General features: G+C 36.6%; 1 protein-coding gene across 1 annotated transcript in view; it reads right to left on the bottom strand.

Annotated features, from left to right (window-relative positions):
• Positions 1-24,321, bottom strand: part of prkd3 (protein kinase D3) — an 83,828-nt gene that overhangs the window by 57,146 nt on the left and 2,361 nt on the right. The window lies entirely within an intron of this gene.

Genomic DNA, 24,321 nt, shown 5'->3' with positions numbered 1-24,321 from the left:
AGAGAGTTCCATAGCTTAGGGGCTATAACAGAGAAAGACCTGCCACCCATAGACGACAGACGAAATCTCCGCTCACAGAGGAGTTCACAGCCAGAAGATCGGAGAGTTCGAGGGGGAATATAAGGAGAAAGTAAGTCAGAGAGATAGGCTGGAGCAAGACCATTGAGTGACTTAAAGGTAAGCAGAAGAATTTTATAAGTGATCCGGGATGACACGGCTAGCCAGTGCAGTTTAAACAGAATTGGAGTGATATGGGCAGTTTTTTTAGTGTTAGTTAGTAGTCTTGCGGCAGAGTTTTGAATATATTGCAAACGTGAGATAGAGTGTGCTGGTAGTCCAGAAAAAAGAACATTACAGTAGGCGAGGCGAGATGTGATGAACGCGTGTACTAGTGCTTCAGCGTCTTTTGGGCTGACATAGGGACGGAGTTTGGCAATACGGCGCAAATGAAAAAAGGACGCTTTACAAAGTTGACTAATGTAAGAGTCGAACGTCAGTGCAGGGTCAAGAATGATACCCAAATTTTTGACAGTGGTAGATGGAATTATTGATGTAGCTTCAAGGTCAAGTCTGGGAATGTTACTTACATTTTTTGTTAGAGATGGGGGGCCAGTGATTAATATTTCTGTTTTAGTCAGATTCAGACTGAGAAAATTGGAGTTGAGCCAGGTCTTTAATTCATTAATACATGATGATAGTGATGTGGTCTGGTGAATAGAATCTGGTCGGCAAGCAGTATATATCTGGATATCGTCGGCGTAGCAATGGTATTGAAAACCGTGGCGGCGAATGATTTGTCCAAGAGGCAGAATGTAAATAATAAATAGTAATGGGCCAAGAACTGATCCCAGTGGAACACCTTGTTTGAGAGTGACAGTGGGAGATTTGTAATTGTGCATAGTGATGTAGTATTTCCTATCTGTCAGATAGGAGGAAAACCAGGATAACGCGGCTCCTGAGATACCAATCTCTGAGAGGCGCATGAGTAGGACTTTATGGCAGACAGTATCGAAAGCTGAGCTGAGGTCGAGTAGTAAAAGTAAGGAAAGGTTTCCCGAGTCACCAAAGAGTAAGAGGTCATTGATAACCCTTGCTAATGCAGTTTCAGTACTGTGGTTTTGGCGAAAACCAGACTGAAATAAATCAAAACTGTTGTTGAGAGATAGATATGACTGCAATTGAGTGGCAACAACCTTTTCCATGATTTTTGAGACATACGGTAGATTGGAGATTGGGCGATAGTTAGCGTAGTCAATTGGGTCCAGATTTGTTTTTTTAAGAATAGGTGTAACTGCGGCCGTCTTTAGTGAGACTGGAACAGAGGCAGAGAGAAGAGACATGTTTACAAGATGTGAGATAGGTGCAGAAATGACAGAGGTACAGTGTTTCAGAAGGGTTGTAGGTGCAGGATCCAGCCGGCAAGAAGAAGAATTGGATTTCTGTATAATTTCACTAATCAAGATGGGGTTGGTCAACATAAAGTTATTAAGTGTTTGTATCTGAGCTTGCTCACAACTAGAAGTGGTTGGTTCATCACTAAAAGTCCCACGTAAAGCATCCAGCTTTCCCTGAAAGTGTTGCAGAAAAGAACAGCACAAGTCGTCAGATTCTTGTAGACAGGCATTGTGCGCGGGTGCCTGCACAAGCTTATTTACAATGCTAAATAGTGTTTTAGACCTGTTGTTTGCGTTATTGATGATTTTAGCGATATAGGAAGAGTGAGCTGTATTTAAGGCGGTTTTGTAAAGCTTGATATGGTCCGAAAATGCTTGAAAGTGTACAGTTAGATTGGTTTTCCGATAAAGACGTTCCAGCTGTCGGTCTCTTGCTTTCATAGCACGTAACTCAGCATTAATGCTCAAGCATTCCTGTTTTTTCTCATCATATTGCGATGTTCCTCTTAAAATGTAAACACATTTGGCCCCATGTGACATCTATACATAGTATTTTTAAACTATTTTTTTGCCACATAAGACACAAATGTAGTTTTTTCTCCATTTTAAAAATCCTATATGGTTTATTATTTCACTAGTTTGCACACTTGCAGTATCAGTAAATTTACATTTAAGTATTTTAAACTTTAATGTTTTGATAGTAATATTATGTGACGTAATAAAATAAAATAAAAGTCTTACTATTTACTGACTAGTGCTGGCTAGAATAAATATATGGTTCATCAAACAGTACTTTTTACTTTTAATACTTAAGTATGTTTAAAAAACAATACTTTTGTACTTTTACTAAAGTAAACCCGAAAATGAGTCCCTATTTTAATAGGGTATCTATACTTTTCCTTAAATGCTTGACTTGTGTACTTCGTCCACTGGTATAAAGATAGACTTTTCTCAATTATGCTGCGTCACTGAACATGCCCTCATACCACCAATGGCCTCGGGTCGCTTAGTCACTGCAAAGAACTGTCATTGTGAACGCCCTTTCAGACAGGACCAGATTGTGTCTGAGCTTCTGAAGGCCTTTTAAACTTCCTTGTAGTGTGATTATCAGCTGTGCAGATCACAGACAGGAAACACAAACACCTCATAACAGAGTTTAGTCAATCTGTGCAAACTACTCTCATCGATAAAGTTAGCAGCATGTTTCAGGACTCTGAGAAAAGTGAGGCCTCCATATGGTTTTCATTGTATGAACCTGCCACTATTAACATAATAGGAGGAAATCTCCATTTTTTGTGCACTAACAGTGGCTCCATTGTTGTGTCTCCGTGATATGTGGGTATTTTTCTGTTAGAAGTTGTTGTTGTCTTTGGTTCTGAGCCGCAAACAGACATTAATGGAACAAAAATCTTGACAGCGGTCTTTCTTTTTGGGCAGAAAGAGTACAAACGTGACAGTGTCACACCATCTGTATGAGATTTCAAACTATAGCACCATAGCATGGTGTAAATTTGAGATGTACGCAACATTTATCTGCCAATCACAGATAAGATGACTGCATATGCAAACCATGACAACAATTTTAATGGGTAAAAAATTAACATGCTGCTTTGTCGGTATCTGAAGGAAAACATCAAAACAAGTCTGAATCCAATGTTCACATAAAATCCTGTCTGTTTAGATGTCTTAATATAATACATTTTTGAGGGCAGCATTGCCTATAAAATCTCATAATCGCACGCGGTTCCGAATTGGTTGAGAAAAAATACAAATTTGGTGACAGAATTTTTGGTGACACTTTAATTAAAGCTATTATGTATAAAGCATTATAAAGGTATTCATAATGTACATTATAATTCATTATATCTTTTCATAAATAATTGTAACCAAAGTTAAAGTGCCTTCTGAAATTGGTTGTTTGTTAAGTGTTTTAATGCATTATATTTTCTAAAGGTGTAAAAATTAATAGATAAGTATTATAATGTATCATAACTGTGGTTACAATTATTCATGAGACCATAAAATGCATTATAATGATTATTAAAAGGCATAATTAATGCATTAAAATACTTTTATAATGTGTTATATATAAAGGCTTAAAAAAAAAAAAAGGTTTAGGCCCTACTGTTTAATTCTACAGTATTTAGACCAAGCAATTATAAATGGCATTACAAGTGCACTTGAGTATCTCTAAAAGCTTGGAATTGGAGAATGTGTAAAAGAGAAAAATGGCCTGAAATGATGACATTATATCATGAAAGCACTTTTAGCTTATTTAGCTTAAAGCAGTTTCCCCAAATGGGGGTTTGTGAGGGAATTGCAGGGGGTTTGTGATTTGATAAAAAGCTAATAATGATTTAATGCATTATAATATTATAAATATATTGCTAAATAAATTTTTTATAATTAGAGTTAAAATTATCCTTATTATTTATAATTTTTCGTATTTTTTGCTGTTTTTGTCGCTGTTGTTAAATACTTAAATAATAAATTAAAATCTCAGGGAGTACTTCAAGAAAATATTATATTTCAGGAGTCCGGCTGACAAATAAGGATCGGGAATCCCTGGCTTAAATCATGCATCTCAAATAATTTCATATTCCAAAACCTGTGATCTACTTATCTGGCCATCAGTGCATGACACCCATTGAAGTTCTGCAATATATGGTGCCTTAGAAGCTGTTTTAACTGGTTTCTGGCTCCAAAATCAAACAAAAGAAAAAACAGTCAAGTCATTAATTGGCATGCATTTCCCTTCTTTTTCAGACACACATAGTATGTACTTAAAAATGTAAACATCCCAATGTGTCAAAGTTCACAAAATGTCCTATATGTATGCTGGATGCAAGGACATGTCATTTCATCAGAGCATCTTTCAGAGGCGTTTGGACTTGAGATTCCTCTGGAGAACATCCAAAGGAAAGAGTTGATCATATTTTCCATTCTGTAACTGGCCATGACTTTGTGAAGGGGTTGAGCTTTTCTGAATTCTTGACACACATTCTAGAGGATCGCAGAACTTGAATAGTCTCGGACTTCTTTCATTGCCATCAGGATGTAAAACAACAAACGCATGGCAGTAGAAGCTTAGTTTTATGGATGTGCAAACCAGTGGCGTAGCCACGAGGGGGCCTGGGTGGGCCTAGGCCCCCTCATTTACATGTCCGGCCCCCTCAGATTTCTGATTGCTTAAAATAAAATAATAAAAATAAGAAATTGTTGATATGTTAGTCTAATTGATAGATTGACCAATCAAAATACTGCGCGGTAAAATGCGGCTGTTTTCAAACTTGATTTGACGTGTTGTGCGTAACCTACTCTGTCATCTTCGCGTGAGAGTTCATGCGGTGCCGGTGACAATGGCAGCGTTGTGTAAAGTACAATATTACACACGAAAAGATGAGCGAAAAGGAGAAAATAAGCCATCTACATCTGAGCTTGCTTCAGCTTACTACAAGACGACAGCGAGTGAAGCAATTAATCCATTGAATCAATATAAAAGTTATTTTTCATATTTTAACTGTTGAAAATACACAACAAAGTAAGTTGATCCACATATGACAGCCTCTGAACTCGGTCAATACTAATCTTATATAACTTACAGACACTGGACTAAAAATAGCCGACATTAAATCACTATCGCTAAGAAATACCTCCTGAACTTTTTTTACGGCGATCAGCTGTAAAATGGCTTGGTCCTGCTCGGTTTTCGTTGACTGAGTAAAACAATTGAACGTTTTTCAAAAGATCCCCTGGGGTCAACGTGTCAGCGTGACAGAAGTTTGATGCTGTCGTGTGAGAACAAGCAACAGTCTGCATTTTTCCTCCTCCCGCATACCTCATCTTAATCTCCTCAAGTAGCCTAAATGATTAGATTTCGATGGCTTACGTTTCTTTCCCACCGCAGAAACCACCACAGGGTCACCAATGCCGTCAAAATTATTATAAAAAAAAAAAAAAAAAAATGTGGATCACAAAGTAGGCTAGCCTAGAAGGAAAACTAGGATGCCGGGTTTATTCAAAGCGCCGTCGTTACGGTTTACAAAGCGTGGAATGGTGCGCTCACTGCGCTGTGATTAGTTGAGCGGATGTATCGCATTCTGCAGAGAAAGGGAAATGGAAAAGGAGAAAACATGACAGAATAACACGCCGGATATCGCATTTTACGTAAAATTAAAAATGGACTTTTCAACACTGACCAGATACAATACAGATTTTTGCGGGAACTAAATAGGCTATATATAGGCCTATATATAACGTTTATCGCGTTTTGGAAGCAAACTCTTCATATATTTGCTAAGTAAGATGACATCATTGACACTTTTTATAATCGCTCTCGTAGAATCATGTAAAAGATAATAATCGCCGAGCTATGTCGTAGGCTGCTATAGCCTAGGCTATATATATACATATATATATATATATATATATATTAGTTGCCCCCTCATTTTAAGATGGGGCCCCCCCAAAAATAAAATTCCGGCTACGCCCCTGGTGCAAACTAACGTCATCATTTTTTTTTCTGCTAGACCTGTGTCGGAAATGGGACTTTTATTTTGACAGTGCTGAGAACACCAGCGGATGAGCTCTATTTTACATTTCCATTAGTTTCTTCATTATAGCAATGTCCTTTTCAAGGAAAGTCTGTTCACTCGGCGGCCATATTTGCAACGTCTTCAGGCAGCCATTTCGGGCATCCAAGACCAAGTCCTGTCTATTTGAATGGGGGAATCCTGAAATCTCAAAAACTGCTGGCCAAACTCACAATGACATAACATTTCAAATCAGCAAAAAATCTGACATGAACTGTCTCATAAATGTTGTTTCTTATGCTCAAATATCTTTAAAAAAGCGTATTTTTCAGGCCAGACCAGTCAATACGCATGTGCAGTCCTAAGCGCGAGTCTCAGGTTTCTATGGGAACCGGAGCTTCTAACGGCAGCTGCAGTGATGCTATGACTTTCCCAATCAGTGATTGGCTCTTTTACTTAGAAGGTGGGACGTATTCAACCATATTGCAGAATTGTGTTGCTGTTTCTCCCATTCGTAAGTAATAGGAGTGAGCAGTCTTTCTAAAGTCTTTGATTATAGGTTGCATCACTTCCGGTTTAGCTTCAACTTCGTTACATTTTTCCTCTTTATCGACATCTCTGTTCGAAATCTGCAATTGCAGTTATTAGCGGAATTATCAACTTTACGTGGGTTGTGCCTCGGCACAGCACAGCGCGGACGAATCCAATGTTTTGAGGAGAATGTGCGGCTGTCAGCCGGTGTGGATACTGTCATTCGCAATCACAGATTCTACTTTTTGGAAGTATGACCAACATAAGAATTTTCACATGTTTCAAATGTCGTCTGAACAAGTAAGTAACATCCACTTTTGTTCTGTCCAACAAAGGGGAAAAAAGCATTGCAGTAAATCGCGCTGATTAAATCTACCGATCGCTTATCATATCACGTCAAACCGTGAAAATTATACTTTGTTCTCAAATTGTTCATGTAAACAACATCAGCATTGCGTGACTACATTTAATGCCCTTCCGATGTTTATCCTTGTTTTCGCATGATCCGGTTGCAGTCTCTTTTTTTCTGTAGCCACTCTGAAGTCCGAACGAAGTCTTTTGCATTTTACAACGGGTGAATCTCCAGTTGTCACTGGTGATTGTAGTTTGAACCTTTCTGGATCCACAATCAAATTGATAAGTTTAATTATACCAAGTGCTGCGAGAAAAGGTCATAAATCTCCACCTCCAACATCCTCACACGCAATATAGTTTACAAGCCGGGACATCTTCTTTATGTGTACAGATGTGACGTAATGACGCAAAGACATGCTCGAATTTCCCGCGGAAATCCACCAGTACCACTGGAATTAAAAACATTATTACAAGCTTACCGTTTTGAATCGAGCAGATAATTTTGAACACTGGCTGGTTATGTACTTGCTTATTTTGGATCATTTTTAACCCAAAAAAGTTACGGAATGCAGCTTTAAATACAGAGCCGTTTTGAGCAAATATGAGCTTTTTTTTTTTCTTCTCTTAACATTTCTATACTTAAGTCAAACAAAAAACACCAACAGTAAAAATAACTAGCTATGTTAGCTGATTACTTAAAAGTCCATAGATATCGCTGTCAGTTCGGACTGCAATTAACACTTTCTTCAAAAAGTGGATGCAAGCCTGTTTTCCTGTTTGTTCGGCATAAAGTCTATTAAACAAACAAAATAAATGGTATACATAATATTATTATAACGTTAACTTTGCTATTATTTGTAATAGAAAGGCAAACACTAAAACCCATTTTCACCTACCATCAGAATTCAGCAAATACGCATTCAAATAATTTGAACAAGTCTTTGAATTTCTAATAAACATTTCATTTTAGAAACCTTGCAAACTGGTGAAGTTTTGTACAAATTTCTAACAATTTATTTATTTGTAAATGCATGAATGCTATAATAGTATTACAGATCTTTTGTTTTTACAGAATTCATTTTTATCATAATTTTTTTTCACAACTTTTTTTCTTATAATTCATTATTAAATGATTTATTTCTAATTTAGTAAATATTATGTAAAATAACTATACATTTTAGCAATTATTATGCATTTGTATTTTCTATATTAAAGGGGTGGTATAATGCCCCTTTTTACAGTATAAACAAGTCTCTGTTGTCCCCAGAGTGTGTATGTGAAGTTTTAGCTCAAAATACCCCACAGTTCTTTTGTTTACAGCATGTTAAAATTGTCCCTTTTTGAGGGTCAGTAAAAGCGCTTCGTTTTGTGTATGTCCCTTTAAATGCAAATGAGCTGCTTCTCCCAGCTGTATTGCATGTGAAAAGGAGGATGCGACCGCTTGAGTAGACTCCCAAATGTGCTCTCCTACAACAACTCTTCCTCTTCTCATTGGACTGCATGTTCCTGGGGACGGGGTTTATGTACATTTTCGGGTTACTGATGTCACTAACCCAGGAGGAATGTCGTGTAGTCCCTACCAGCCGCTTGTTGTTGTCCTTAAAAAACGATTTCTTTAAAAGTAAATTCTTCCTTTGCTTTGAACTTTGAGCGTTGTAACTTTGCAGATATTGTTTATGCTCAAACAGCAACATTACACACTAACTAAAGTTAGAAAAGTGAAATCATAATCAAAATCAACCATTCCTTTAAAATAAAAAATAGTGTGATATCACACATATCTGCTTTACATTGGCCACCCTTCTCCATAAGATATTGGTATCGGCCATCAAAAAATTATTCTTAAAATACATATCTGCAAACGTGTTGCTGGAGTGGAGTTGCAAATGATGAGAGCATTTTCATTTTTTGTGAACTATCATTTTAAAACATCATGAAATCTGCTACTTACGCCTATAGGATTTACTGGCTAGTAAGAAACACAAGCATATAAAGTTGCATTTCACTCCATCTATATCCACATCACACATCATGCAACACACATGACCAAACATACTAACTCCAACTCCTGTTCACACACACACACACACACACTGGGCTGATCCATCGGCTCTGAGTCATCTACCGCTACATCAGGGGAGAACAACCGAAAATGAGAGGTAGATACAAATGAGAACCACGGTCCTGATTTTCTGCATTTTTGCATTTTCTGCTAAATGTCATCAGATTTTAAACCAGAATCACTGAATGCACAGTGCACACTTCATGTTTCAAGCGTTTGTTAAAGAAAACTATAAAACACCCAGTGCCCCCATGTGAAGTAAGTAAGTCACTAACATGCTGCACCACTTTCAGAAGCGAAAACTGCAAGCAAACACTTCCTGTAATGTTGGCTCCCTCCTCCAAGCAGAACTGCTTCAGCTCATGTGACATCTGCAGGCTTTCAAGCATGAACTCCATGTTTCAGGTAAAAAGCCGGGCTTTTATAAAAACTTTTAATAAAAACTTTGTCTGTTGTTCAACCATTCTGAGATTTGCTTGCATGTTTTGCTGCATGACACACCTGTGCTACAGATGACTGAACATTCTCCAGAGAAATCTCTGATTCAGAGAAGATTCCTTCAATATAGTCACTTTCACACACAGACTTTTTCAGAAAACTAACAGCTCTAAACAGCTCAAAATGAATTCAATCTGATTGTAATCAATGTCTAAACTGGAAGTAGTTTCAGTTACCAATGAAACAGAAACCAGTAGTCAATGATAATAAAAAAAATTTAGGGTGGGAATTCCCCTCCAGAAGCACAGCTGGCACCCACTTTTGAGGCTTTGTGACTGGTACATTTCTTTTTCCAAATTAGGGCTCAATGCTAAGGATTTTTTCTAGCCAGTTGTTCAGATTTTTACTTGCCCTGCCAAAATTAGAGATGCATCAATTCGATATTCAGTTTCAGAATCGGATTCAATATTGCTGTTTTTGTACAAATTACTACATTTTTTTTTAATGCTGGCTGGCTGATCCAGAGTGATGAAGCTTGAAGAGCAGTTTAGGAGCATTTAACAGAAACCAAGAAACAAAGATAATCCAGATAACAAACGAAGATACAATCCAGTTAGCAATGTTGACACAAGACAAAGCTAACTGAGGGGCTGTTTACACGACACGACCATTTTCAACTAAAAACGTACAACTTTTTATTAGTTTTGGTCGTTCATTTACACGACAACAGTGATATTTTGGGGATATTTAATTTAATTTTATCAATCAATAATATTCCTCTTGAAACAAACTTTGTTGTATTATTTTAATTTAATACTGTGAAGCTGCTTTGATACAATCTGTATTGTGAAAAGCGCTATACAAATAAACTTGACTTGACTTGACTTGACTTTGGGTGCCTGAAAACGCAAACTTTTGAAAACAGGTTTCAAAGTGCGAGTTTGAAAAATACGAATCTCTGAAGACGATGACGTCATGCACATGCGTATTATGTGCTCAGTCTATAGTGTTTCATCTAATGGCCTGCCAGCAGAATACAGCATTGTAATTTTAATGTAATGTAATTTTACCACAGGACGTCTGTAATATTAATGGCCAATTCGCACGAGGTAAGATATCTCAGTAAAACTACTTTTAAAAGGGAAATGACGAAATATTTACGTACGTATTTACAGCGGGTCTATTCGCACGGGACTAGTATTACCTGAGGTAATTTTTCCGGACCTTTTTACTGAAGGTAAAAGTCGCCGTAATCTTTACTGACATTGTCCGTAATGATTACTGAGATGCACATTCGGACGGGACTAAAATCACAGAGAAGCTCTGGTAGTTATTACTTTACCCCACCTCTCCATGTTAAACTAGTACTGTACTAATAGGGCTTTAGACAATGAAACCATGAATGACCAAGGCAATGATACAAGACAAATTCAAATTCTGCTTTAAAGCAGCTCTAAAAGACAAATGTCATTTTTCAGCTCAAGTCAGTTCAGTGTTGGTTCATTGGCTGTGTAAAGTTAATCAATTATGAAATGAGTTCAATTCTGCCGTAAGCAGCTCTACAGAAAACAAGAGTGTCATTATTTAGGCTAGCTCAACTAGGGTAAATTTTTATTCAATTCAGTTCAATAATAAAGAGATTCAATGATTAATAAGGTTTTTATCTGAGAATCATCTAAAAAGCCAGTCAGTGCGATGTCGCCCTAAAATGTCTCAATTCAAATGTTCTTGGCAATTAATAAAACACATTATGTCCATCCGTCATGAAAAGCTCCAAGCATAAACTATTTCCTGAGCTCCCTACTATACATATTACAAAATAAATCAAGAACTTTATATTGGATAACCAAAATAAGACAAGCTTGTAAATGGGATTGAAGAGGTTTGCTCATGTCCTGTAAACATATTCTTTAAGGTATGATCACAAAAATGGTCTATTGACAATAACGTAGTGATATATGAAGACCAGCTCCTTTCAAACCAACTTGAACCAGATGCAAATTCCAGATTGCACAGATTCCTACTGAAATTTTTGATTTTACAGTCGAAAATAGAGTAAACAACCGTAAATGTGACTGCACCTTCACACCAGGGTCAGAAATGAACCTTTCCATTAAGGAACTTTTTTTTGTTTGGGCCATTTTTATAATTACCTTATTAAATGTATGTATGTTGTCTTTTATGTCAAATACTTACATTTAATGTGTTATTTTAATCAACCAAAATACTAAAGATTATTACAAATAAGATAATCAACATCAACAAAAGCCCGTGTCTTTACACCGGGTCCTAACTGCACGCGACGCGTGATAAAAGGTATCTTTTCCATGTTAATCAGAGTTTTTGTCCTAACTAGCCGCAACGATTCTATTTTTCTGCGACGTCGCACTGGAACAACAAACACAAAGTGTGGCAATGATAATCTCAGGTACTGTTTATGTGCTTTATTTAATGTTAAAAGCATGTAATGTGACTTTGAATATCATTTAGTGCTCCAGCTTTGTAGCTGTAAAAGCAACAATGGATTGAGAACGTTTAAACTGTGAACAAGTGTATTCTTTAACAAACATTGTTTTAGTAACTCAGTATGTATTTTTAATAATGTTTAAATGGTGTAATATTTGTGAATTTTATTATGTACTTATCTTAGACTCCGCCCACACGCTGTTCTGATTGGCTGTGGGTTTTGATTGATTTTGTCTGCATCTCGCAGTCTGCATATCGCTTCTGGTGTGGACAGGACAAATTATTTATCGCTAGAATCTTATCGCATCGCGTCTGGTTAGGACACAGTGTTACACTGCAAAGGTGGATAAGAAGCTACATCTGACATGGCATTTATGTTTATTTACACAGACTGTTTAATGCTGTTCAAATGTGGCATATATATTTACACAATAGCCTAATTATTACAAAATTAAATACAGGAACTCAAAACAAGGTCCAGCAGCAAGGTTATGACAAAATTTGTATTGTCAAAAAATAATAATTGTGCCCGGGGAAATGGCACTTCCTATTCTGGACATATTCTTATTCTTATTCAGTCATTTTCTTGACAAAACAAGCTAAGAACCATTTATGAATTAGGCCTAGTTTATTGCTTTTTACGCATTTGAAAATCAAGATTTCACTTTTTATTTTTATAGACTATTTTAGTAGCATGAGAAGCAAAATGGTTTTGGTCATGACTTCAGTCTAGCAAGAGTTCTGTACTCTCGCAAAAAAAAAAAAAAATCACTGAAAGTGTTTAGCCTAAAATGTGAAATGAATCTCTTACATCATATCTGCACTTTGTTATTAATCCACAGAGTGTAACATTCAAAAAGAGAACTAAAAGTAAAGCCACAATCAACCCTTTTCATGCTGTCATTGATCTAGTTTAATTGTGCAAGGGCATTTAATGTCCCCTTGATTTGAATGATTTTAATATTTTTTGTTAATTTTAGTGGCATTTTTGCCCAGTTATTTTCAGACCTTGCTTTATATGAATTAGGCCTATTTGCAATAATCAGAATAAGGGTGTGATTGTAAATGGGGAGGAGACATTTTAACATGATTACAAAGGAAAGTCAAAAGATCACATTTCCTTAATTCCACTGAAGTGCCCGAGATGCCCTTTGGAAAATTTTCTCATCATGCTGGCATAACATGAATCATCAGCTTTTCATGCCAAGTTCGTGCCAACTTGAGTGCATGCTGTCATTAAAGCAAAAAGGGGACATGCTGAATAAAAAAAGAAATACTGAAATTCATTAACTACTTTAATGTGGATGTTTCCAGGAACCGTATAGCAGCCTGGCCAGTAGATGAAAAATGGTTTCTTCCATAGGAGAGAGCAGATGTGTGCTTGCTATATGGGCCACTGGGGTTGGGCTGGGGGAAATTTATTTCCTGCCCATTTTGCAGTTAGTTTTGGCCAGTGGGAACACAGCATACTCCAATTTCCAAGTGCACCCTCTATTTATCTATTTTTTTCACTATTTGAGTTCTTTTGCAGTCCATGTCCAGGTCTCTGTCACCATGGTAACGCCGTGATATTGTCAACTAACCTCCAATGAACTTATAATGATTAAGTGACTCAAAAAACACAAGACAGATTTCCTTTTTTTTTTTTCCTGTCAGCTGCTGGTGTTATATATCTGCAAGGATTTTCCATGGAAATTAAAATGACCAGATGTGTTTAAAACTATTAGACTGAGAACCAAATAAACACTGCACCAGTAAAGTACGCAAACACTTAAAAAGTAACCATTTTACATAAAAGACGTTCAGCAAAGTCAACTTGAAACAGCATGGCAACGATATGAATTTGCATGAATTTGATTTCTGTAACGCGATGCATTTACAAGCGAAACAAAAATTAGGCTAATAGTCAGCGGAAAAAAGTAGGTCAGGATTTATTGGATTGCGAAAAGACAACGACGTTCCCCTCTGGAAACATATCAAACACACACTTTTGAGGGATTTTTTTACCAGGACATTAACGTCAAGTTTATTTCTTCTTCAGCATCTATCATTATTTGAATGATGATGACTGGGTCACTGACAGGGTTATAGGGATAGTTCACCCAAAAACAAAAATGATCACCCTCATGTCGTTCTAAACCCATAGGACTTTAGTTCATCTTCGTAACACAAATTAAAGATATTTTTTAATGAAACCTGAGAGAGCCTATACATTACCATGCCAAACACTCCAAGAGTTGTCATGCTAGAACTATATTGTGATATGTAGCCTATATATACATCATGAAATAAAATTACTCGTATCATTTTTGGTCATGTTACTCACCCCTAATCAACTGTATGGCTTTACTCATTTACTAGAGAACAAGCTCATGAATATTACTGACCAAAATCAAACTAGATAACCCCACATATTCTAATGACATATTCTATTTTTTTTATATATTTTTTAAGAATTTGCCAATAAGTCTGCGCATTTTCTTCCCCTGAGCTTACTTTATCATTCTCTGATAGGAGAAGTCGGACTGTTAAATTCTAGGCCAAAGAACACTGTAAACTCACTATTTTATACTGTGAAGCAGAGCAGAGAACTGCAACCCACAATCCACCAGCTGTCCAGCAGCCCAACATTTTAAATGCAGTTCAAATCAATAGACTGTCCCTGAAACGAGAGCAGCAGTTGAAAGAAATGACCTAATTCACACTAGGTCAGTTTGAGATGTTGGATTTGACATCAGGCCTCAGGAATGTGAGGAACGCTGATTGCATGCCGGTGTTAGAGCGATGAACTCTTGTTTTACGATGCCTCCCTCCGTGACTGCAGACAAGAGCCTGGGTGACACCAAAACAGGAAGTGCCTTGCTATCAGATGTTTATTGCACAAGTCATTCTGAACTACACGTCCATCAGCTCAGGAAACAAAAGGGCCACAGCAGTGCAGAAGCATGAACAGTGACCTTTGTGTAGAATTAGTCAAAGTCATAATGAGTCCACTGATAGGTAATGAGAGTATAGGGTGACAGTGACGCGGAGCGCAGATCACCGTATTCCTACATAATTCATAAGTGATCCTATTGCTCATCCCTCTCCATAGAGAGCCAAGTAGTGTGTTTTTTGCATTCAGGAGCAGAATCTCATGTGGTATCAAGTGCCCTTCTCATCAAACTACAGATCTAAAAATTAATACCAAGAGTTGATGACATGTTTTGGTCTGAACACAATAGCCTTTCACTTGTCGCAATTGAATTTTTCTGATTCTGGGCCATTCATTTAAGAAAATCACACATAATGCAGTGGTTTCCAAACTGTTTAAAGTGTCGTACCCCCTGAGGCATTTAACATCCTTCTCTTTACCTTTACCATTAAGGGACAATATATGCCCCCTTAAATTGATTTCAAAGTGCATTAAACACCTTTGTACAATAAATGTTTTAAATAAAAAAAAATGTTCAACAGAGAAAAAATTGGGGGGGAAAAACAAAGTGATACTTTTAAATATTAATCTAAAACCGCCAGTAGGTGGCAGTAAGTCACAGTCTTAATGAGTGAGCCACCAAGTCATTCATTCATTCATTCATTCAATAACGAAGCAAGTGGCTGTATTTATGAATGGGTCATTGAATCAATTCGTTCAAAGCCGCAGATTCGTTCACAAACACAGCTGTGTTGCAGTTCTGCTGTGGCTTTCGTTGGAACTATTATTTTGTTGCAAAATAGAGCAAACAATGCTGTATTTAAAATAAACAATACTTAATATTATCCTTTTGTTTGTTGAACTGTTGTATAAAATAAATGTCACATTTGCAATCGTGTGGATATTTGGGAAAAATATTTGGGGAAGCCTGATTTTTCTAACTGCATGTATGCAGGTTGCACATACAAGGATATCGAATTTAATTTAGTCTACAATGTGCCAGCAGTGCCCCTGGGCCGTGGATTCAAAAGGTAGTCAAAGAAAAAACTGAATAAATGGAAGATTCAGAAATGCGTACAAGCGACAACATTAATGGATGGCTACGTGGATGAGAGATTGTGCAAGGAGGTTAGAAAATACCATTTGATCAACCAGAGGCGATCCTAGGATTTCAATATTAGGGGGCTCAGCCCCCAATGAGGGTATGATTCAAAAATATATTAAATATGTTGTTTGTATACTATAATAGGAAGGAACAATACATACAATAGTTTCAACACTACCTATCAAGTCAACCCCTGAATATTGATTTTATTTCAAATTATTTTTAACTGACCAGATCATATTCATTAATATTCATTTAGAATATAGACAAACCCATACTGTAATTGTCTATAGATTGTTTTGAATCTGTCCTATTTTAAACCATTAATGTTTTGTTTTTCATTCACAAAAAAATAACAGCACATGAATCTATCAATTTGCCACTTCTATAATTCAAAGTGACATCAAAAACTACAAATCCCAAATGCCACAATCAGCAGCTGGGTCATTATTTAGGAGAACAGAATAACTCCACATGATGTTTCTCTGCATCTGTCATTCACTCTGAAAGGCAGTTTGCAGGGTTTTTTTCATGATTTATCATAACTTTTCACAAATCTTTATGCAAATAAATGTTGTTTTAATTTTAAAATTGAATAAAATTCAGAAGATTTCACAAAAATTCTTTATATCATGCAATTCTTACTTTATAATTTGCTATTGCGAGTTTATATCACGCAATTGACGCAAGTCAGAATTGCAAGATAAAAAGTTGAAATTCCTTTCTTTTCTTTTTTTTTCAGTGGGCGGAAACAAGCTTCTATACTCTTGTATCGCTTAACATCATGTAAACTGCATTTATAACAAAGAATTGCACAGATGCAGATCTCATAACTATCTCTACCAATAAATGCACACACCTTGTCCTTCTGACGCTGAGGACTGAAGAACACGATGAATAACAGTGACTAATAGACGGGGAGGAGCTGAAGCCGGCCGCCGTTTTTATGAGTTTTAAAGGAGGCGATGACAAATTTGTGTTCAGATAATAGAGCTTAACACATTTTGTTTAGGGGGGCTGAAGCCTGCCTGTACACGTGTACATGTCAAATGGAGTATACTTTAAAAGTCTATGTGCACTGTGTGAAAAATTAAGTATATTTTGGGCTTAATGGAAGAACTACAAACCAGGCGTTTAAGGCTGGTCTTTTCTGCTAGAGAGATTAAGTCCTTTTGGAACGATTTTGTGCTTTTTAACTCTGCAGATCGTTTCCATGCACAAACAGTTCAATCAATCAATCAACATTTATTTCTATGGCACATTTAAAAACACCACAAGTTGACTAAAGTGCTTTACACTCCCAAAATTACCAAAACAGATACACATAGACCTAAGACACAATACTCATCACTATTCAGTCTCCATACACCTAAGGTCAGTTATATGCAAAAGAGTAGAGATGTGTTTTCAACATAGATTTAACACATTCAAATGAGACTCACAGGATCTAATATAGAGGGAGGCAATTCCAGAGGAACTGAGAAGGCACAATCTCCTTTAGTTTTAAACTGTTAAACTTTAATGTTGTTTATATGTCTATGTAGTGTTTTTTAATATGCTTTAAGACAAACTGTGTGTTTCATGTTTGAAATTGCTGGTGTTTCTGACGTCACAAACTGATTTGATCACAAATCAAATCAACGTGTGGATTTCTGAGCTGGTGCGAGTGAGTGGAGGCGGGGCTAATTTGCATATTCATAGAACCGCGTTTAATATAATGAGTTACATTCAAGCTATTTTAAGGGGGAAAAAAACTTTTCAATATGTCATTTTGGTGATCAAAGATTAAGGGATAAAATTGATTACAGGGGGACTTTAAAAGAAAACTCTGAGACGATCTTAAAGGTCTAGTAGCACAATGAAATTACACAATAAAGGATGGTTAGAATAAAATAAAAAAACACAATAGGTGCCCTTTAGTGATTTGAGTATCAGTTTGGCCGCAAATGTCCTGACCAGACTTGAATATTACTATAAGAAGTTGGAATGGACAGCACATCTGCCTTGCTGTATTTGTGAATAAATGTATTGTGTAAAGGCTTCCATGAGTGTCCTCCATTCGTGTAAATAATAGCCACCAGAGACTTAGTTCATCCAAAAGCATATCTAATGAGGCATCAGCATATAAAACACTTTCCTGTCTGCTCCCTGTTGACTGTGGCAGCGTTACGTTCTGCTGAGTGCTAGAATTCATGCTTTCCCAAGTCAGGTCAAATTCCTCCAGCAGAGCACTGGGGAGGCTGAGTGACTGTATTAGTAACAGCACACAGTGTGTGTGTGTGTGTGTGTGTGTGTGTGTGTGTGTGTGTGTGTGTGTGTGTGTGTGTGTGTGTGTGTGTGTGTGTGTGTGTGTGTGTGTGTGTGTGTGTGTGTGTGTGTGTGTGTGTGTGTGTGTGTGTGTGTGTGTGTGTGTGTGTGTGTGTGTGTGAGAGTAAAGATGGCCAGGATGATGGGAGAAACCAGAGTCATATTTTCCACCGATATCAAAGCCATATGATCCTGCACAACTGGATCTCAGCAGATGGCGTTTGCTGTTCATCCCTTGGGTTTGGAGAGAGTGATGCAGAACAGCTCTGAAAAACGTTCCTGGCCTGCATTCTCCTCAGTGTTTCCAAGATTGTATCAGAAAATGGATTTACTGTTGTAGAGACCAAGGTGCAAATTAACAGAAATCTACACCTAGGGAACAACATAAATACAACAACCTTCTCTTGGTTTTATTTATTGTTCTGCTCACTGAAACATTGACACATACCTTGAATATGAAGTCAAAGTTTTAGACTCCTAACTGATAAAAGCTGATGCTGCCTTCGAGTAATATCTGAATGACTGCTTTAAAAAATTCAATTAAAATCTTTTTTTATGCACTCATTGTCATGCTATTTTGTGAAAAGTACTTTATCAGAGAAAATTCACAATATACACAACCGGTCAAAAGTTTGGAATAATTAAGATTTTTTTTAAATGTTTTTGATGAAAATGAAAGTGTCTTGTACTCACCAAGGCTGCTGTAAATTCTGCTTTGCCATTCGATTTTAACATATGTTAATTATAAAACAGCTATTTTAAATTGTAATAATATTTCACAATATTACTGTTTTTACTGTATTTTTATCAAACAAAGGCAGCCATGGTGAGAAAAAGAGACTTCTTTTAAAAACATTAAAAAATCGGAATTATTCCAAACTTTTGACCGGTAGTGTAATACAACTTCTCATATTAGGGATGCCGTGAAAAAGCCATGAAATGAACAACAATTTCATTTAATGTAAACAGCTTCTGATGATTGGATGATATATTGGCAGTTACAAGCACTACCTGTGTGTGTGGAAGAGAAATTCAAACAAACGTGCAAACATGCACAACAGCAGAAATAAATAATAAAATCACTTCAGCTTATGTAAACAAAAAATTCAATAGCGACTGCAACTGAATTTAGCATTTGCGTTTCCTAGATGCACACTATAGTCCCAACTGCAGTGAAGCGATCGCTCTCTTGATTTTCTCACATGTGAAAACTCTAAAATCTTTCCTTTAGAATTCTTAAGCATTTCAGCAAGTAAAATGTGTAAAAAAATTTTTTAAAAAGTTGTTGTTTTTTTATTATTTTTTTTAAAGTTATTAGAGCTTAGATGTGCGGTAATAATGCTACCAAAAGGAAGAGCAAGTGTATACATACAATATTTCGAATTTGTTAAGTTATTCCTAATAGTGCAAACAAACTTAAAATATTTTTTGGCCCAGTGTGTCCAGAGTTTTTGATTTTGGTCAAGAATTCTCATACATTTTTGCGTTAAGTGGAATTTGGTAGGGGTGTCAATTACAAAAAAAAAAGAGTGAAAGCACAACTGAACCCTCACAAGTGACCGAGACTGTTTTCAGATCAGATGTTTGCTCAGAATGCCGGTACAAGGACTTTGTCCAACATTCTTTTGCCTTTATGCCAACATCTTACAAGATTCCATAAAATATCAGTGCAGTATTTTCCCCTCTGTATAATTACTTTGCAGCACCTATGAACTTCATAAATAACAGCAGCAGCAGCAGTGCACTGGCCTGAAGGAATGTGAACTTGACCCCTGGAAACTTCACTGGACAGACTGTACCAAGCCAGATGAAGCATGTCATTAACACACTGTGCTGCTCTTATGTGGCATATTGACATGTGGCATATATTCAGTGGCTTTTACCAGAGTGTAATGGCACAACTACTGTCATTCACAGGTCACCTGACCGTATAGATGCTCTCAGAAAAAGAGCATGATATGATTTATATTTATATTTATATTTATATTTATATTTATTCATTTAGCTGATGCTTTTATCCAAAGCGACTTACAATTGCTATATATGTCAGAGGTCGCACGCCTCTGGAGCAACTAGGGGTTAAGTGTCTTGCTCAGGGACACATTGGTGTCTCACAGTGGATTCGAACCCGGGTCTCTCACACCAAAGGCATGTGTCTTATCCATTGCGCCGCCACCACCACCACATGATATGATGCCACTGCTTTCACACTTCAAATGGATATCTTTTATTTACACAGTTTTTAAGCGTTGGTGGAAAAGCCAAAGCCTGAGATTTAGGTTTAAAAATGGCCAAAACAAGACAGTGTAAAAAAAAAAAACATTTTTTCTTGTTTGAGAGGCCGTTTCACACGGATATACATCACAATAGGGAAGACTAAAGCAACTTCCATTTCATGCGGCTTTAAAGTGCCCCTATTATGCTATTATGATGTTTGGAGTCTCCTACAACAGGTTTACATACATCAAAGGTCAATAAACACTTTCATCATTGAAATTACATAACTGAACTTCAGCTCCGTCCGGAGACTTCTTAAAGCTCAGCGATTGTTCACACTGTAAAGACAATGACGATGCCGTCAATTTTACCATATCAATGCGAGCGCGAGTCCGATGATGAAACATTGGAAGAACTGTTATTCAACCTGAACCTCCATCGCAAGGATGACTCAAGCAGGACGTTTCTCAGAAATACTCTACTCAGTTTGATGTATAGCCTACAGTTTTCTGCTTTCAGTTGAAAACAGTGTTGTGTAAGTGGCCCCTAAGTTAATAACTAGGCCTAATGAGTTTTACAATAGAATTTAATCAATCAAAAACCGAATTAAGCTGTACAATGACTTTTTTCTAGAGCTGCTGTACAACCAAGACAGTCTTTGTTGCATTCATTTCCAATTATCACTACAAAGCTGCTTTGAAATAATCTGTATTGTTAAAAGCGCTATATAAATGAAGGTGACTTGACTTGACATTATGAGATGTTGCAACTGTAATTCCTCACCCTCAAGCCACCTAGGTGTATGACTTGACAACCCAGAAAAGCGCATTCATCCATCATAAAAGTAATCTATATGCTCCAGGGGGTTAATAAAGGCCATCTGAAGCAGAGCGATGCATTTTTGTAAGAAAAATATCCATATTTATAACTTTATAAACTGTAATCACTGGCTTCTGGTAACAGCCAAGCGCAGACAATAGAGCAAAACAAAACACTGATCACGAATTAGAGTTTGTTACTTTCTACGTCATACGCCGGAACTCAACTCTCTTGTGAACGCATGGATCGCATTACCGTAAGCTAGTGATTTACAGTTTATAAAGTTCAAATTATGGATATCTTTCTTACAAAAATGCTTCGCTTCGCTTCAGAAGGCCTTTTTAACCCCCTGGAGACGTATGGACTACTTTTACGATGGATGGATGCACTTTTGTGGATAAAAAAAAAAAAAAAAAACTTTCACTCCCATTGTAAAGCTGGGAAGAGCCAGGCATGTTTTAATATAATTCTGGTTGTGTTTGGCTGAAATAAGCAAGTCATACACCTAGGATTGTTTGAGGGTGAGTAAATTATGGGATCATTTTAATTTTTGGGTGAACTAACCCTTTAACAAGTGTACTGTATGTCCACAACAAACCAATACATTTCTACATATAATCACGTATACTTTTAATTTATTGTGGTGCACACATGTGGGAACATATCATTAACCATATCAATAACAGCACATACTTTAGCTGAGCACTAACATTAATGACTGATGTAACATTAAAGTTTGTAAAACAAATCTTGCTCCATCCTTTATCATTCCTCAGAGTAGTAAGAACAACAGACAATCTGCATTTATGGGTGTAATTTTAAGTTAAAGTGGCCCACACAGCTGATTAGCTGTTAGCCGGAGACCTACACAATATAAAACACAAAACTACATATTTTGAACACCCAGTAGAAAATATAAACATCAATAATTAATCATATTTACAGATTGTGATTCTGAGGGTTGGTCCAATTGGTGGCTACTGACCCATCTTTAATGGATAAGAGTTTTGTAAATCTCATTGAGATGCCATGGAAATTTGAGAAGCAGTATAAAAGATTATACTGCTGTTGTACCGCTGTGGTCATTATAACCACTGACTCTTCACATCCTCATACTTTGGAAGTGTTTACAAAGATAGTTTACTTTTGCAGCGCAGAAAACAGTGTCCTCTCGACATGTACACAACACCAGCTACAGTGTTTGAGGGCAGGCCAGAGTAGACGTTGTTCACAGGCAGCCATAGCCGCGGGAACATATTTTATCATGGGGGTGCTGGGGGCGGGGCTTAATGGGGCGTGGCTTGATATTGCAGGGTGGTGCTGGTAGAGCATTTAAAACAAAATCCTAATATTAAACAGCCCAAACAAAAAGATGAATATACAAATGAATGAGGACAGAGTTATGTGAGAACGCTCAGAACTCATGATAAATTTTAAAAACACAGCACAAAAATCTGCATCTTAACTTATGATAGACGCTCAGGAGTTGGTTCACACACAATGCATAATTTTTTTAAGCGAAAACGCAAGGTCTCGAGGCGTGTTTTAGTTTAACTTATTTTTAACTGATGCGTTTTGAGAACGCTGTGTCATGCGTGAGACGCGAACGCAACAGTTAAACACGGCTAGTGTGTTCACACTGAAAAACAATGGAAAAGTAGCAGAGTGGAATGGAAAAACACGTTCTGTGTGAACAGCCCCTAATGCCAAAGAATGCTTTAATCAAGACATCTACATTTAATCTTTTCACCGACGTCTGAGTGAACATGCATTAAATGAGTGTCAAATGAGTTCTTAGATGCTGGTCCTCAACCAGTGTCACGTCATCACTTCCATGCGAGATCGGCTTTTGCCTTTTGATATAGCCTATTAATTTCTTTTAGAGTCATAAAACCATATTCGACAACATATAAAAATGAAATAATATTTAGATTAATTTTATAAAAGGTAGAAGGTGTTCTTAAAAAACATGTTGAAAAACAAAAAGTTATTTAAAGTCATGTCATCTTAAATGCCAATGTAGTGAAACAGCTGTCGTCAGGGGGTTCTGCAGAACCCTCAGCACCCCTAGTTCCTGCTGGCATGCGGGCAGCCAATGAAGACCATAGGTGAGCATTATGCAAATGTGTTACCGTGTTACGTATCATGGAAGCGAGAATGGAATTCCTGACGACTCGTATGTTCAGAGTTGATTCTTTCTTTTGGGAGAGTAGAACTATATGTATCGTGCACATTCGACTTTGCAGACCATTTAGCATTGACATTCACAGACAGCTAAACACATTTGGCACAGTCCTTCAGCCTGTTCTGACACAAAGTGTTGATCAGTGTAATGTTTTTTTTTTTTTTTGTCATATCTGACCAAATTAAAATTACCCAGGCCAGAATAAACCTTCTAGATTTTCTGAATCATGTGATATATATATATATATATATATATATATATATATATATATATATATATATACATTTTTACCTTGAAATGTAATGTAAGTCGCTTAAATGCATAAATGTAAATGTTTTAAATATGCACCTAGCCTAACTGTTGGACACACAAAAACAAACAAACAAAAAATAAATAAATGATATATATACACGTGTGTGTGTGTGTGTGTGTGTGTGTGTGTGTGTGTGTGTGTGTGTGTATATACTGTATATATATATATATATATATATATATATATATATATATATATATATATATATATATATATATATACATAGCCTATGCCTATATATTTTTTTTTTGAAGACATTCAAAATATAGCTGCATTTTTACATCTTTGAAGAAAGAGCATGTTTACACAATGTGTGACATTATTTAAAGAAACGCTTAAAACCTCTTGGTTGCTGTCTGATTGAAAAAGTGTGTTTCCGTTCTAACAGATTTTTACACGCATGCACTTATCTGCCTCATGCATCACACAGACACTGAGACACACAAGCTCATGAAGCACATCGTAGGGTAAAGATGTGCTTGTACTATCCAAATATCAGATCGAGAGTCACTGTGTTCTATTTGTCCACATAATAATAGTGTTTCCAAAACACTAGACCTCTGTTTGAAATATCAATATCAAATTGATCAACAATAACACATGCATGCCTATATGTAACTATAACATCACAACAATTGAAGACATTTAATGCAAACAACACTAAAACATATAGGTCAATGACAA

The sequence above is a fragment of the Leuciscus leuciscus genome, assembly GCF_965113295.1.
Source record: "Leuciscus leuciscus genome assembly, chromosome: 17".
NCBI lineage: Eukaryota > Metazoa > Chordata > Actinopteri > Cypriniformes > Leuciscidae > Leuciscus > Leuciscus leuciscus.
This window is presented reverse-complemented; position numbering and strand designations above follow the sequence as displayed.